The sequence below is a fragment of the Drosophila ananassae genome, chromosome 2R (genome assembly GCF_017639315.1).
Source record: "Drosophila ananassae strain 14024-0371.13 chromosome 2R, ASM1763931v2, whole genome shotgun sequence".
Classification (NCBI taxonomy): domain Eukaryota; kingdom Metazoa; phylum Arthropoda; class Insecta; order Diptera; family Drosophilidae; genus Drosophila; species Drosophila ananassae.
The window spans coordinates 23,065,860-23,083,320 of record NC_057928.1 but is presented as its reverse complement, the minus strand read 5'-3'; positions in this window follow the sequence as shown (position 1 = coordinate 23,083,320).

Below are 17,461 nucleotides of genomic sequence, written 5' to 3'. Positions count from 1 at the left end.
ATGCCCCGCAAGGAGAACACTTTCATTCGTTCTGCACATTTGTTTGTATGTTTGTAGAGATCGGCCAAGACTTCTCTGCTCGCATTTACTGGCAGTAGAAAAGTAGAAAAGTGCTATAAGCTATGAGCTATTAGCTGGCCGCTTTGCGGTCTGCTTTCATAGCCACACTCTCTTCGAAAAATGGGCCCCAACAAAAGGCCAAATAGCAAAATCCACACACAAAGGCGATTGTAAATCAAAAGCGCGCTAATGATATATCGATATACAAAGTGTTGAGGTGGGAAAGGTAACGCCAATGGCAATTCGCATATAGAAACGGCGGTAGGAGATCGCCAGCACTCTGATTCCGATTTCTTGGGCATTATTGTGTTCCGAGATTGCGCTTTTAGCCAAGCACAGTTAGGCTTAGGCCCTATTTGGCTTACCTGAATGAGTGAGCAAATATAAAGCAAATAGAAAGAATTAATAGAAGTCTGACATAATTTAGATTTGTTTGGAAATACAGTAGAAAGTATTTCGGGATTCCCTGGGGCAAAATAGATTAACTTAATTTGATTCATATGGAAATTATTTGGAGCAATTTAAGTTGCATAATTTTAGACAAAGTTCTTTGAAATTTATTTTTTAAATCTTATTAAGAGTTTGCCAATTTTTTGGTTCTGTGCAAACGGTTCTCGGTTGGGCATTCGGCCACTACTGGACATTCCGTACCGACATTCATCTCCATATTTGGCACGGCTCACAATGCGCAGCCATTAGCCGCAACAAATGTTATGTAGATCGTGTCGACTGAGCTTCCCCTTGTTCGACTGAGCTCCCTGCCCCTGCCGGGACTTACGGTATCGTTAGTGCTGATCTTGAAAGGTCCGGTCAGCCGGCCGGCCGGCAATCCGCGTTCTGTTTCGCGATCTCAGTATTGACATGAAGGCGGGTAAATAACCTTTCGGCATGGTCCGCAAAAAATGAATAGATAACGCAACAACAAACAGATACATAAATGAGCTCGTAGTCAAATTTGTGATTCGCAATAACCGTCGAAAGATCTGCCATGATACGTACTCTTACCTGTTCAGTTCTACCTGTTGGATTCGGAATATAATTTATGAACTTTTCAATTAGAACACGACTGTGGAAAATTAAATTCCCCCCATGTTGTGCCTAATCCTTGTAAGCTAAGCTGTCGACGCTCCGCTCGCCATTATATTACAAATTAAAACTGTCACTTGCCTGTTGGCCTTGCCAGCCATCCGACTAACAGCGTTCCTTTGGCTAACAGTTCTTTATGTAATCCGGCGGTCTTAGAGCAATCTTAGCTAATTAACAGGCATTCTAATATTACGCTATGCCTTTCTCCCCACCGCCAGATCGAATTTCACGACATGACCGAGACACATTGCGTTAATAACCCCTGACTGGGCACAAGATCAAGGCAATCCTGTGGCTCGTGCGCAGGCCAAAAGTCAATTGGCCAACACCCGGGCCAAAAAGTTTCTTTCTTTAAAGACGATATTACCTTTTAAGTTTGGATATTTATTCTTCGCATCTCACCCTTTACCAATATTTTTTTTTGGCCATAAAGCTCTCATTACATGCCTTGTGTATCAACTTTCTTTATGGTTAAAAATTATTTAAATTTCATTGCTTGCCGCCTCAATGGGCCTAGAATTTTTGCACGATTTGGCCAAAAAGAAAGAGCGATTTGACCCCCTCGATTTATAGGCTTATATTACGCCGGTTGGCACTGCCATGGCGGCGCCAAAGATCCAAATCCTCTGCAAATTTGATTGATTCCGGCGATTTGAATGTCTGCCCTCGTACCGGTACCCGGACCCCAAAAAACCTAAAACCATAGAACCTGCGGATGCGGATTAGAACCGATAGAAGTGCCGACTGTTGGCCAAGGCCAGAAATGTGTCAGTTGGACCGTTGCTCGGGGCTCTTCATGGGCGCCTTAATTTATTTGCTACAAGACCCGCCGGCGCCGTCTGGGTCAAGTGTCAGCCCATGGAGGTTCGCCAATGTCCGTCTGAACGTCATGCCATTTTGGTTATTAATTTTCGGAGCATTTCAATCGGTGTATTTCATATTGCTTTTGGACAAAGTTTCGCGTAAATCTTCGGGGTTGCATTTTCAAATTTAAATCGAAACCAGTTGGTCAAGTGCGTTGAACTTGCTACCAAGGCCCAGAAACCGAATATCCAGAGACAAAAGCCTCTCGGCGATCTTATTTATTTATCAATATGTAGTGCGGTCCCCCTGTGCTCCAGTCGGGTTCATTGTCGTCCCCAAAAGAGCGAATTCTGATTTATAAGCGGGCTCTTGCCCAGCTCCTCGGCCTTTTTCCCGCATATCTCCCTCTTCCCCCTTTTATTTTTTTTTTTAGCTCGACGGGGCTGCGCTTTAATCACGTGCGTGCAATGCGCACATGACGATGCGCCCCAATCCGAATCCCCATGCAAGCTCCTCACATGCTCTCCCTCCCTTCGGCCACCTGTCCTGCTCCCCACCTGCCCTCCCCTGACATACCCGGCACCCAATCCGATCCCAATAACGATCCCGACCCCGCCGATGCTCTTGACGATGCTGGGATGCCGCTTTTCTTGTAGCTGTTCCTGGTGTTGCAAATGCTGCCAGGCCAAACACCCAGTGAACATTGCTTAACAGCGAACTACTCGCTTACCATTGACAGTAGATGGTAAAAAATTAGGGATAGATTAGGATAACACTAGATTATTATACTTTATATACAAGCTTTATAGACTAGATTGTTATACTAATATATGGTATAAATGGAAAAAACTAATATTATAGATATATATTTAACATGTTATGATAAGAGGATATCGTCAATCATTTTAATAGTAGGTATATATTCTTTGATTTAATTTAATTAATTTATAAATCAAGAATGTAAAATATTGCTCCTTGTTCCCTATTTATTTAGCCTCTGCTGTGCTTTCCTCTATATGTTTCAGTCCATTATGCAGAATGCATATAAATGTAAGTGCAAGTATCAGAGTGAGTGTAAGTGAGTTGATGTTGTTGCTTTTAATGGTGTTTTTGTTGTTACTATTGTTGTTATTCTTGTTGCTGTTGTTGTTGTTGTTGTTTTGGTGAGCGCGCATGCGTGAAGCGTCCGTTTTAATCGTTGCCTGGCCATCGAATATTTCTTTGGCCACGACGGCGATGACGACGTGGAGAGTTGGCTCGTAAATCCGGCGTATAAAAGGCACATAGCTCTCGCCCCATTTGGCCGGGGTATCGGTGGATCGGAGTATCGAGGCTCTGAGGGATCGCGGGAGTCGTCGTCCATTGTTGCTGTGGGGTGTGGTAGGGTCAGTCTCGCGACTCGAACTTCAGTTTTGGCTTCGATTGGGACCTGGACTTGGTCTTGGTCTAAGACTGTGACTGGGGATGGGGCTGCGGTTGGGCAGAAGAGGCATAAAGGCCTTTAGATGGTGGCTAACTTGGCTCTAAGAGCTGCCTGACCAAAGGCTGATTTACTATGATCCGCTTGAGTTTTATGTGCAGAAAGATAAAATTTTTAAGATATTGACACCTTGTTAGGCGTTTGAGAGACAGCCAGTGCCTTCGGGGCTGCAATAAGGAAAATAACTTTTCAAGGCGGCTACAAGTGGTGGAGGGCATCTTAGAACCGCCTCCCCTTCGCACCTTCTCCCTTCCCGTACCCCGATGAAAGGAATCGCCCTTCCCGTGGCTAATTGTGGTTAAAATTAAATGCATTTCCCGTCGTCAAATGCATAACTTTAGGCCAGATTATCGAGGCGTTGCAGAGGCATTGCAGAGATTGTTGCCAACCAAGACGTCCAATCCTCTCAATCTCCTTCTCGTGGGTGTCACAGGCGGGCCTGGGTTAAATTTATGGAATAATACATATCTTTATGGCTTCATTAGCGAAAAGCTGCTCGGTGCCCGCGACTTTTAACCCCTCCGCTCCCTCTGGTCTCCCCTGCGAAGTCCACCATTCGACACGCTGTCTGCAGCAGCGCCGAAAGGATCGGAGGTGCAAGAACCGGAGGAGTTGGAGTCTCTGCCGATCGACATGGTCGTCAAGCGTCATAGTCATCGTCATCGGCATCGCCATCGTCTTCATCATCGTCATTGTTGTTCCTGTTGTTGCTGTTGTCTATGTATCTGTCACTACGTAGAGTCGTCGACTCCGTTCTGGAGGCCTCTGGCACTTGAGACTTTGTATGCACACTTCAAAGAGGTTCAGTTCGGGTCGCTTCGATTCGGTTCTGTAAGCCAGGGAGTGCATGTGGCCTTTGGGAAGAGCTTCGAATACCAGACATCTTACAGAATTCTTTATAAAATAAATAAACAAATAATAAATGCGACTTGTATTTATTTAAGCTTGCTTGGGGATCCTTAAAAACGGATGCAACAAGAAAGGCTCAAGGTTATGAACTATTATCCACTAAAAGAATATATTGGACCATAAAATATGATTTTAAAATTACAATGATGGCTTATAATTACCATAATAGCACATATCAATTAATATTTTTTAATAATCCTTCTTTATTAGAGCACTCCACATTCGATTATGGTTTAGAGAAACCTTCTCCTAAGTTCGGTTCTTAGGTTCGCAGATTGATTGAGCCTTTTATTAAAGCGCACGTACAGCGTATTAAATAAATTGTTAGTTACGTTCCGGAACGGAACGGAACCGAAAAGCAACCATCCCAGACTCCTATGGCTGGGCAGCCCTTTGCGCCCAGATGCTCTGTCTGGATTTGGATGTGTGGGGACGAGATGGTGCTGGTGTCGTATGGCATACAACGCCCCCGAAGGTGTTGGGCGGGAAAATCTGAAGAACATAAGAGGGTCGACGCGATGCCAGGAATTCCTTTTTATTCAACTTTCCAACAACAAAAACCACGTCATTTTGTGTGTGTGCGGCACAAGAGTCTGTCGAATAGATGTCTATGCATTTTGCTTTATGGTCCAGCCACGTATCAATTATGTGCCAAAGTGCTAATGGCTGTTGACGGCTTCGCCATTGGCCATTCTGGCGATTGTGGGTGTTGCCAACATGGAACATTCCTTGGACGGCATATTTCCGAAAGGGTCTATTCCAGCTACACAGAGAAATTAAAGCTGCCGCCGACACTATGGCTTGACTAAATTAGTTTTTCTTATGTTTCTTTAGTGCACTCGGTGCATGCGATTTCCTTCAGGCGAAAAGTGAAAACCAGTTTTAATTATTTAGCCACTCAGAGCCTCAATATAACGTGCCAGTCTCTGAGCAGAGTAATTCAATTATGACACAAATCCATCGCATGCCAACTTAAATCAAAATCAAAATGAAAATTTCAAAAACCAGCGAAGCGAGATCGAAGAATATTTTGGTATAATTTCTATTACTTTCTAAGCCTATGAATGAGGTTTTAAAAAGCAAATAGTTACGTGTATTTGATCAACCTTTAAACAATTGGGATCTGTCCTATTTGTAATTTTTTATGGCATCCAATCAACCAATCGAATGGCTACCGAAACTGATCTTAACATCAACAATCGCCTTACAGCCAATCACACAGAATCACCCAAACAAAACTAAGAAGAACTCGACGTGGTTCGCATAATTTTTTGGGGTCTTTGGGGGTCGGGTCCGTTATGCCCATCTGCATCCAATTAGACGAGGCCAAGACGAAGGCTTTCTTCTGAGACATTCGTTGTCCTCGAGGCTCGCGGCCCTCGCTGAGCCCAATTCCGATGGCCTCTTTTGGGGCCAATCGGCTAGTAACTTATACGCTTGTCGTTCACAGTGCATGATTAATGACCAACAAGGGCCGTGGACCAAAGATGCTGGAAGGAGGAACAACCTAGTAGACCTAGTAGAAGTAGGATGCCAGCGGAGTTGGGCTCACAGCAGATTCTAGCTTCACTTTAGCCCATCCAACTGGCAATTGGCACAGTCTTGGCCCAGACAAAAAACGAAAACAAAAAATTAAAAGAAAGTCAACGATATTTAAGCCGATCCAGCAATGAGCTACTTTAAAGGATGGCTTTAAGCAAAACAGTGATTAGTGAAAATTACTATAAATTATAAAACATAAAATATTTGATATTTTTTACGAAATAATTTGTAGTTTCTTTAAGTTAATGATTGAACTTTATTAAAGAAAAGTAAGAGTTTGCAGTTGAAATTATTAAAGTGATATAAGATCCAATCTTTAAATGAAATAATATAAGCGGAAATATCTATTAATCAGCAATGTAATTTGCAAAGATTACGAAGCCAAACTATTTAAACTTATTCTAGATTACTTATTTTTTATGAACATTTTATTGGCGTAATATTTATTATGCCAGATGGAAATCGATCTTGCCACTTCTAGCCCAGGGACTCAATTATGCGATCGTAGAGTACAAACAGAAATAGCAAAATAAAAAAAAAATAAAGGCAAGTAAATCGCTGCAATATATGTAAGTTTCACACCTGAATGTAATCGAATTTTTATCATTTTACCTCCGCATTGCATTGTTGCCAGGCGAGTCGCGAGTCGCAAGTCGCGAGTCGCGGGTCTCGAATCTCGAGTGGATATGGAGTCTGGGGACCTGGATTGGAAGATTGGAGGTGGGCTAGAGTTGGAGTTGCGAGCAGCCAGCAAATTGAAATTTATTGCCACTGAGCCACTGGAAATGCCGTCCGCCTGGCCAGCTCCCAGCTCCCTCCACCTCCGCATCCAAATCCTCGAAGATTTGGGGCCAGGTTAGGGCAGGGCAAAGCAATGGAATGGTGCTGCCACTTTTTTTTTTCTTTATTCTGTTACTGTTCATTTTTGGCCAGGCCAACTGGTCGCGTATGTGGGTCGCATTTATTACAGGCAGCAGCAGCAGCAGCCGCAACAGCCTTTCGATTGGGCCTAGAGAGCTTATTGTTAGATAAGAAGTGTGACGTTAGCCCATTAGAGGCGGCTAGCTTGGGATTGGGACTGGGAGGATGATCGAGCATCAGGAATCGAGAATTGCGAATCGGGTTATATCAGGGAAATCTAGAATCGAGGATCGCTGATTGTCAGTCAGTCTCGGTTTCAGTTTCCAATTCACGGCAACTCAGTCACTTGCCATCAAGGATTGAAAAAGACGAGGCCAATTGCCTGGGACAGAGCCAACGCCCGCACGACTTCAACTTGGACTTGACTTGCTCTTGGACATGGACTTGGCTTTGGACTCCAAGCTGGCTCTGGCTTTGGCTATGACTCTGGTCTTTGACTAAGAGCTTTTTGGACTTGCCTACCGCCATCGGAGATTTATGGCTTAGATAAGCGCGAAAAGTTACAGATGCTTATGCAGCGGCAGCCACTGCAAGGCGCGTCTCGGGTTTGGTTCACGTTTCTTATTCGGCCCCCTGGACGTGGGTGGATCCAGGAGTTTCAATCAAAACAGCACCTATAAAAAACCATGTTCTAAACTTAAGCCATAAAATATGGACACGACGGATTTTCTATTAAAACTATTCTATTCTATTCTATAAAAAAGTTGTATGAAATTATAAACAGGCCCACAAAATAAAAAGAAAAGTATTAAAAACCATAACAAGAACATTTATAAAGCTTCCCATAAAATACGATAATAATTTTGAAATCAAAATATAACTCCCCTCGCTGGCAATGCCTGAAGCACGTTGTTGTCGTCGTCTCGTTAGCGTGGCGCGATTGCTGGCCGCGATTGGAAATTGGCAACTGGTAACCGGCAACTCGCAACTGGCAACAGCCAACGGCCAAGAGCAGAAGCAGCCGGAGAATCGGCAGCCACGGCCAAGACAACTATTTTTTTGGTCTAGTCCTAAGGGCCGATCGATAAGAATCGTGGTCAGTCGTCGTAGTCTTAGTCTCCCATAGAACTAGCCCATCCTTTCGGCTGCAGAGTCGGGCTAAATTAGTGGATGCCGCTTTTAATTCCTATCATCCTTATCGCACTGCCCGCATCTTAAATGAGGTCAATTATCAGCCAAAAGTGCAAGTTGTTCCATCTATGAGTGGGATTGGCTTCGACTTCTCTTTCTTGGCCGGCCTTCTTTTTCAGCCTCTTCTTTTCTTGGGATCTGACTTGTCTATCTGGCTCATAAAATTGAGTTTCACTTTCAATTGCCGCAGTACGGCGAGAGTAATAGAAACTGCACATTAAACGCAACACGTGCCACGCTTCATGGGAGCAACAACACCAGCAACATCAGCAACAGCAACAGCAACAGCAACGGCAACGAAGCAACAACTGCAACAACCTCAAATACAACAACAATCTTCCACCTCCTTGGATCGTTGTGCTGCACTTTGCAATCAATCACAAAAAGGCCTCGCTCGTCCGTAATTAGCGCAGGGAAAAAGCGCTACAGCAACAGCAACATCAACAAATATCGCACAATGAACATTGCTTACAGAAAAAAACAAAGAAAGCATGACGAGGCAATGGGAGTACACTGAGCAATAATCATGAAACTAAGGCTAATTAAATGGATAATCAGCTAAGGTATGAATATCACAAAGTGACATCTGATACTAATTTCAGGATAAAAGTTTGATGTTGCATGGAAGGATACGGGATATTGATAGTTTGAACTATGGTTTCAGTTCGATGAAAGGATTCTTTACCTTAAAGTATTCATTTTTAGTTTGAATAACTTAAAGTCAAGCCTATTTTAAAGCTTTTACCAAATATTAGGGCCATCTTTTCACAGTGTAAAAGAAAGAAAATTTGCTTAGTTTTTGTTTTCGCGCGCTTGCGCTTGCCGCAGAATAGACTGCAATTTTTGCAAGCAATGGAGCAGCAACTCGGCCAGTTTCATTAAAAATATTTTGGGTTGAATAACAATAGTAATAATGTTAAGTGCAACGCAGAGTGCCGAGCTATAAACCAAAACCATAACAGAAAAAGTGAAATTTTCCACCCAGCATCGAAGGCTGGCAGCAATCATCTTTGGAAAATTTGCTTTTGTCTAAATTGCAAATGAGTCGCAGCTTCGCAGACAAAGCCCAGGTACGGAGCAGGTAAAAGTCTCTCTGGCGATAAACACTTCCTCTCGAACGGATCCGTGGAAAATGCATTCACTTGCCTTACGGGAAGTTGAATATGACTCTAATGGAAATGCAACACAATGCTGCAGAGATGGTGTTTTTCTTCCTCAAGGACCGAAACAAATCAAAAATCTGACAAGCTTAACCATAACTTGAGGTAAACTTTAAGAACGCTCTCTTTAAGCCAACTTAATGTTCTTTACAGCGTTTTTCTCCGCTCCGGCCTAAGTGAAACTATAAGAACAGCGAAAAAAAAACCAATTAAGTTTTATGATCCTCTTCCTTTACGTGCCGAGGGCTTTTAACTTCGACCAGCTCTCATCTCCACCATGGACATCTCATTTGCGGGAATTATTTATGCGGTCCGTGGTTCCCAGCTTCCCGACCCCCAGCCCAGCTCCGCCCTACCAAAGTTTCGGGGCCCGCCCCTTGCATGGCCATGCCATTGACAACTTGCACAAATGTTGACCTTTAATTACGACAGCCAACAGCAGCCAAAACTTGTTCTGGCCGGCCACTGTTTGCATAACTACGCACATAGCAACCGACTCGGGTTCAGGAAGGCCTTTTGTATATATCTGCACATATACGTATGGTATGGTAAAAATAAAAAATAAAGGGATCCAGCATCCACGAAATGGCAACGACGACAACTGCAATTTGTCCAGCTGCAGTGGAAGACATGTCCCAGGATTGGACACCGACGGGGTGAATCCGAAGGAGGGATAAGCGGAGACACACGCATGCCAATCTGAAGATGAGCACTTTTTAGGATCACTGTGAGGTTTTAAAAGTCACGAGTGTTTTATTCGGATTAAGATAAGCTTAGAAAACATCTTAAGTTAGTTAATATTATAATGAAGTTAAAATAAAGCTATGTTAAAATTACTTTTTCTTGTCTGCTACTGTGATTTTGTTGTATTAAATTTATATATTTAATATTTTATTATATTTAAGCTTTAAATAAATCACATAATTTGCGGCATCACTGGCATGCAGATGGTGCATCGGCTTCTGGCTCTTGCTGCCGGCTGGGTGACAAGTGCTTAGTGTCAGCACCTTGGTTAGCATGTGGAGCTTCAGCGCCTGGACTTCTCCCTGCTGTTGACAATTTTGCAAGGGGACGGGTAGCTCGGTTTACACATTAATTATCACTTTTGTTGCGGGCAGCAGCAGCATCACCAGAAGCGGGATGAGTAGTAGGAAATCCCATCGCTGACATTAGAGGACGACAGCACTTAGTTCGTTGCCTGAGTCTTTTGTTTTTATTTCCCAGCTTAGTTTCCATATTCCCTATGCTGTTTGCCCAAGTGATAAATGAGCTGATGAAAGCACTAGCGGAGGGATGGGGGATGGTGGGCTTGGTGCACTGATTTATGGCTGCCAGGCCCGCGGAATAATCGATAATAATCGATAGCAACACCCACTTGGAGGGGGAAGCGGCAGACCTCGAACATCTCAACACTCGCATATGAAAATTAAATTATAAAATGCTTTACAAGTGGGGCGGTGGCCCAGGAATATCCTTCGATTCTTGGCCATAAAATTGCATGGACAGATGCGATGGCCCAGACACAAGGACTGCCGGCAGACGAGGGTGGACATGCGATTTCCTTGACATTTAATGCAATCCAACTGCAGACGCCAAATGGGGCGTAGTTCCTCGCCGTCCACCTTCACCTCCACCATATCCTTCTGCTCATCTGTTCTCCTGCCACGCCCCACTCGTGTTGCAGCTCCAGGATGGCCACTCCACCCCAGACCCCTCCAAGTTCACCCTCGTGGGCAGTGGGTATACCCCCATGCCCGTTCCCACACGCTGAGCCAAAGCAAATAGCCAGCGGGCAGATTTTGTCTTTGCGCGCAAGTGCAGCACGTATCAATTATAGCCGGCTGCATGCTAACAACAATAACTACACCAGCACCACCACCATCTCCATCACCAGTGCCTGTGCCAGCAGGAGCGGGAGCAACGACGCTGAACTTCTTTTCTCCTGAGATTTAAGCTTTTGAGGGGTCTGTAGGTTTTTGGCCAAAGGGTTAATTTTGAGGGATGAAATAAATTTGTAAAATTTAAAAAAGGGTTTCAAAGGGAATAAGAAACTTCTTCCTTTAACAAATTTAAAAAAATAAATCCATTAACTTCAATATTAAACACAAAAAAAAGATTAATGACTGTGGTACCCATATATGTATACCAAAACTAAAATATCTTGGACATTTGACTGTTTCTTCCAATTACTTGGGTCATATCGTTTCTTATTCAGGCGCCAAGACAGCATTCAGCGATGGTCTATACGATTTCCACTCAAATCCTCGGGACAGAGACAAAAATTCATAGCGACTCCAAGTGCCCCTTAAGGCTCTCCTACTCAGGCCAAATCCACTCTAGACCGGACCAGAAAACTGAACCTAATGGGCAGGCGAAAAGGAAAAAAAACTGAAACAACAAAAAAGGCCAGGCTTACGTGGCTGGCCATGTGGTTCTAGCCAGGCTTTGCCGCAGTCCTGCATAAAAAATGATTAATTCCTGGCCGGGTAATTTATGTAGACACATAATTCACAGCGGGACACATTTGGCTAGAGAGTTCAGGCAACGGCCCGAATGCGGTCGCCACTTAAATGCACCACTAAAAATAGCACAAACACACACTCACACACAAATGAGGGCTAGTGTCGATCATATGCTTATGCTAAAAATAAAAGGCCAGGGCCAGTCCAACACCGTCCAAAAAAAATACAAGCCAGAAGGAATATTAGGATTCGTGTGGAGCCGAAGCTTATATACCCTTAAAGTTATAATATTTTGTTATAATAATTCCGAGTCGGACTTCTGATGCAGCTCCAAGGGGGCTTAAGCTCTAATTCACAAATAGTGTTCCTCCCAATTAACAGATTTATATATATTCAAAAAGGGGTTTTAAAAAGGGATGTCATTTAGTTATCAGGATACCGATATCCTTCTAGGGTTACTGCTCACATCTCGGCTATTTCTGAACGGATTTCGAAAAGGGAGGTCATTTTGTTATCAGGACACCGGTATCCTTCGAACTGCATCCCAAGATTTAAAAAATAGAGAAAAAAATTCAACCCGATTTTCGCGATTTTGGCAAGGGTACCATCAGGGTTTTTTCCAAAAAATCGTGGAAAATTTGATTGTTTGATTTCAAAAAACTTTCGATGCAGATCGAAGGATAATGATGTCCTGATCACGAAATGACATCCCTTTCCAAAATCCTTGCAGAAATAGCCGAGATATGAGCTTTGAAAATCCCGCCTTGGCGGCCAAAACGCGGCGCAAATTTCTCGAAATTCGTATGGCAGACAATCTGAAGTACCAGGCGAACAGAAACCAGCAGAAGGTGGCCGAAACCAAGCAGTGAAAGCAGTGCATAGATTTTTCTGTTCTGAGGAAGGGAGAAAGTATTAGTTTATGGCTGCATTTCGCCTCCCTTTCCCTCTAATGGTGATTATTCTTCAACTTCTTCTTGCTGAAAATTCAAAGAACGGTACTAAAATCCATGATGGCCGTCTGTTCCCCAATCCCTGCATCCCAATTTCCAGTCCAGAACGGTAATATTCACATAATGATGGCAAAGTTAAAACGACACACGTTGATTTTCTGCGCGTGTCACGATTTGGGGCCAGCGTGAGTGAAAATGCATTGGATCCTATGGGGATCGTGGATCGTGCTGAGGTGGCGTGCCAAATGTCGTGCAAAATCACTCCTGCTCTCCCATCACTACGTCAGCTTAATATGTCTACCTGTCCCTCTCGGATGCATTATCTCGTTCTCCCCCATAGAGTATGATGCTGGGATCCCAATCCCATAAGGTACAATGGAGGGGTAGGGTGCCACCATAGCTGCCTTCCTCCCTTTCCCACACATGGCGCAATGGGAAAAAATTGCTGAGAACTGCTTGAACTGCTTGGTTTCGGCCACCTTCTGCTGGCTTCTGTTCGCCTGGTACCTCAAATCTGGACACGGGCAAAACTCACTGAAATCGAGGAAAAATTTTGGCGCCACTGGCTAAAATTTGATGAGGAGGCATTTAGAAAATGATTTAAAAAAGGGTAATTTGGAAGGTTTCAACTATGAAATTATATATTTTTGTTAAATATAAACACTATATTATTTAAATATATTTTTTTTAATTTTTAAATCGATTTCCAAATGGCCAAAATATGGACTTGAAAAGTGGCGATATTGCGCCGCCAAAAATGTTGCGCCAATTGCTCGAAATTCGTGTGGCAGAAAATCTGAAGTACCAGGCGAACAGAAATCAGCAGAAGGTGGATTTCCACCACCCCCTCACCCTCACTTCGCCAGAAAAATGTCTCGATTATCCCTTAACTGGCCTCATGGGTTTAACATTCTAAGACAATTTTCGCAAGCACAGCCTTATTATTACGGTAAGAAAAAATCACACAACTGCTTCCTTTTTATAATTTCAGCATTTTTAACTCGTTCTGTTTCATTGATGGATTGTTTTTTCATCTTGTTGCATTTATAAAACTTAAAATAAAGATTAAACAATCTTAAAGCCAAGTGAAGGGTTAACAGAAGTACTCTGGCGAAATATGCAAAGCAACGGTACTGAAATCCATGATGGCCGACAGTTCCCCAATCCCTGCATCCCAATTTCCAGTCCAGAACGGTAATTTTCACTTAATGATGGCAAAATTAAAATGTCACACGTTGTTTTTCTGCGCGTGTCACGATTTGGGGCCAGCGTGAGCGAAAATGCATTGTTTTGTATGGGGGCTGTTACCGCGTGCAGAGAAATCGTGACAACCGTGGCTCCAAGACACTCAGTACTGCCATCCCCAAGAGAGCCTCATTTGTTTACCTGTCTCCCTCTTAGTGCATTGTCCCATTCCCCCCCATGAAGCCTAGGTTGGAGCCTCCATTGCATTAGGCGGAAAGGGAGGCCGTTACATATTTATATCTGTTTGTCCCGTTCCCCCCTTATGACCAGAAAATAATTATTGCTCTGACGTCACTGCACTGCTTGAACTGCTTGGTTTCGTCTACCTTCTGCTGGTTTCTGTTCGCCTGGTACTTCAGATTTTCTGCCATACGAATTTCGAGAAATTTGCGTCGCGTTTTTGCCGCCAAGGCGGGATTTTCAAAGCTCATATCTCGGCTATTTCTGAACGGATTTTGGAAAGGGAAAGTCATTTCGTGATCAGGACATCATTATCCTTCGATCTGATTTTGAAATCAAACAATCAAATTTTCCACGATTTTTTGGAAAAAACCCTGATGGTACCCTTGCCAAAATCGCGAAAATCGGGTTGATTTTTTTTTCTCTATTTTTTAAATCTTGGGATGCAGTTCGAAGGATATCGGTGTCCTGATAACAAAATGACCTCCCTTTTCGAAATCCGTTCAGAAATAGCCGAGATGTGAGCAGTCCCCTTGCCAAAATCGCGAAAATCGGGGCAACCCGATTGTCCCACTTTTGTTTAGTTTTGTTGTCCCACTTTTAACATCTTGGCATGCAGTTCGAAGGATATCGGAGTCCTGATTACTTAATGTTATTCCATCATTACTTTGGCAAAAATTGAAGTAAAATTTTTTTTCTGGGTGATTTTTCCGAACAGATTTTTTAAATATCGATCCAATTTTTTTATTTCCATGATGGAAAGAAAATGTGCATAACTTGGCCAATACTTGTCAGATCCAGAAAAGTTATGCATTCCTGGTCATAGAACTCCATGTAGCACAATTTTGACGCACTTTTCGAAATTTTTTTAGGGGCTTCCTGATTTTGATTTGTGTTTTTGGTTGATCGTTAGGTTGGTTTGATTTTGGTTTTTCGATCGATTGCGAAAAATAAAGACGTTCACTATAAAATAAATCAAAAGTTTAGATTTAGGCAAATAAAAAAATATCGAAAACCCTCTTAAAATATTCCAATTTTAGCGACAAAAAAGTGCGCATAGCTCGGTTAATATTTGTGAGATGACGAAATGATATACCTTCACGAAGGGTATAAGAGCAGAATCACAACCTCATGGCGGCGACGGCATCGTTGCGCACATTTGATTTAAATTGAAGCCAAAGGCCGGCTAAAGCCAAGATCAGGGCCATATGTGTGCGGTGTGTGTGTATGGTCTGTGGCCGCAGAGCTGACAATATCATTAAATATTTATGACGCCGCAGCTGAGCACGGCCTGAGCTTAAGCCCTAATCAAATCTGGCCGCGCTGCTTGCGTGCTTAGCTGGAAAAACTGTCAAGTTCGCGGGCGAAGTCTTTTGTTTTTTCGCGACCACCGAATCCTGAATTCCAGAAATTTGTTTTCTGCATTTGTTTTTAATTTTAGTGAAGCCATGTGTTCCAGTTGGATTCGAAGGTATTTTGTTATGCAGAGTGAAGAATAGGTAGAAAAAGTTTTTTAAGAAAAATACTGGAATTGAGATCAAGTTCGTTGCTTGAGTCTTTTGTATGTGACCCAAAAAGATTATATTTTTAAATCGTTAAATTCGAATTTATACCAAGTTCGTTTCCTCAGTCTTTTGTTTATAACCCTAAACGTTTATTCCCTTATATCTTTACATAATCCTTTTTATCGGAATTTCTTCTCTTGGGAAAATATATGTTCAGTGGCAGGAAGCCCTAAGTGAGTCGTAAGTTGTGCTCCTGCGTTTCTGGGCGGCGGCTTGACATGATTACGATGCAACCCACTGCAATACCATCTGTTATCTTTATGCGCTGCCTGCTGTCACTCCAGGCGCACTTCCTCCTCGATGTCGATGCGGACTCATGAATTGAGCCTTTGCATGCGCCAGTGACAAACGATGATGCTTCCGTGCCTATCTCGCCATCGTATACCCAAAGCACAGCCAGAATGGCATAAATTCTGTGAAAACCCGCCAGTCCAAGGATGAGGATTTGGAGGAGGATAAGGAAGAGGATATAGATGGGGATAGGGAGGAAGGGGAGCTTCTACAGCTACCCGCTGGCTTTTATTTCTAATTTTTGCATTTGGTCGGTGGCTATCGAGCGATTGGTTGGTCCCTCACCGGCGATGTTTTAGCGCATTTTATTGCTTTATTTGAGAGTTTGGCATTGCAACGCTTGTCAATTTAACAACTATATAGAGGAGAGCTCTTATCGTTTGCATATTTATGCATGGTAGCCAGAGACCGATCCTATCCGATCTCTAAACCGATTCTCGATGCTATTGCCCGAGCCCATTGGCCATGTCTCTTAATATTTTTGACATATTGGCCGAGACCCGAGCCGAGACCGGGACCAGAGCCTTGGCCATAAGTCTGGCCGAGAAGCCTCTTATTGTTGTTCGCTCCTTCCACAGAATTTTCACAAAAAGGAAACGACTCCGCCAACAACAACAAAAGCACAACTGAGAACAATCTGAAAAAAAAAACCCCAGTCGAGTCGACTTGAGTCCGCCGCTTTCAGTGTCTGCGTTGCCTTTTCGCATTTGAATTGCAAATCCTATTATGACTTGTGAAATTATAATTTTTCTAGTTGCCTGGCTGCGGTCTCCTTCCCCAAAACCCCCACACCAACCCTTCCCCCGCCGGCAAGGCTAGGTTCAAGTCCAGGGTCCCCCTGTCCCACTGTCCAGTCATAACCGCAGAAGGTTCAATAGCATGAATTATGCATATGCAGACGGTTTCTTTTCGTTTGGTTTCGTTTCGTTTCGGGGGAATCACAAGCACACGCATCCACATGCACTTAGTTATGATAACGTTGCACATTTCTGACTCTTCAGACTCCTAGACAGAAACAGAAACGGAGATGAAGACGGAGATGGAGTCGGAGACGTGGCCTCAGACTCCGGCTCTTCATATTTGTTTTGGGCCAGCAACAACGCCCCAAAAGATCAGCATCCTCTCAAGGCACTGAAAAAGAAATTCAGGCTATGCTTATTCTCTCTTTAATATCTTTTGTATCTAGTTCCAATTTTAGTCTTTTGTAATTTTCATTTATTTCTCTCAGTGTTTTACGAATGCTTTATGCGTAGCAGCTGCTGGCAGCATAGATGGAGATGGAGATGGAGACGACTCTGACGACGCCCCCTCTTTTGGGCTGCTACCGCAAAACTTGGACTCGATCCTGGGCCCGAGATCCCAGTTGTATCTGGTGCTGGGTAGCAGCAAGCCATGCTGACAGAACAAAGAAGTCGTTCATTTGTAATTGTTGTTCCTGTTGCTATTTTTCTGTTCTTTTTTTCCTTTTTATTTTTTGTGTTTTTATGTATGCAGCAGTTGCTGCTGCAAAAAGGGCAACACAGTCCAGGCCAAGGATTACCAAAGCAACGCACATCCCAGGTCCGATACCCGTACCCAAACCGAAACCCTGGCTATTCACAAAACCATCTGTAGCCTCGTACATTTGTTGGGGCAGGCCGAATGCCCAGGCTTGCATATCTTTTATGACTTTTGA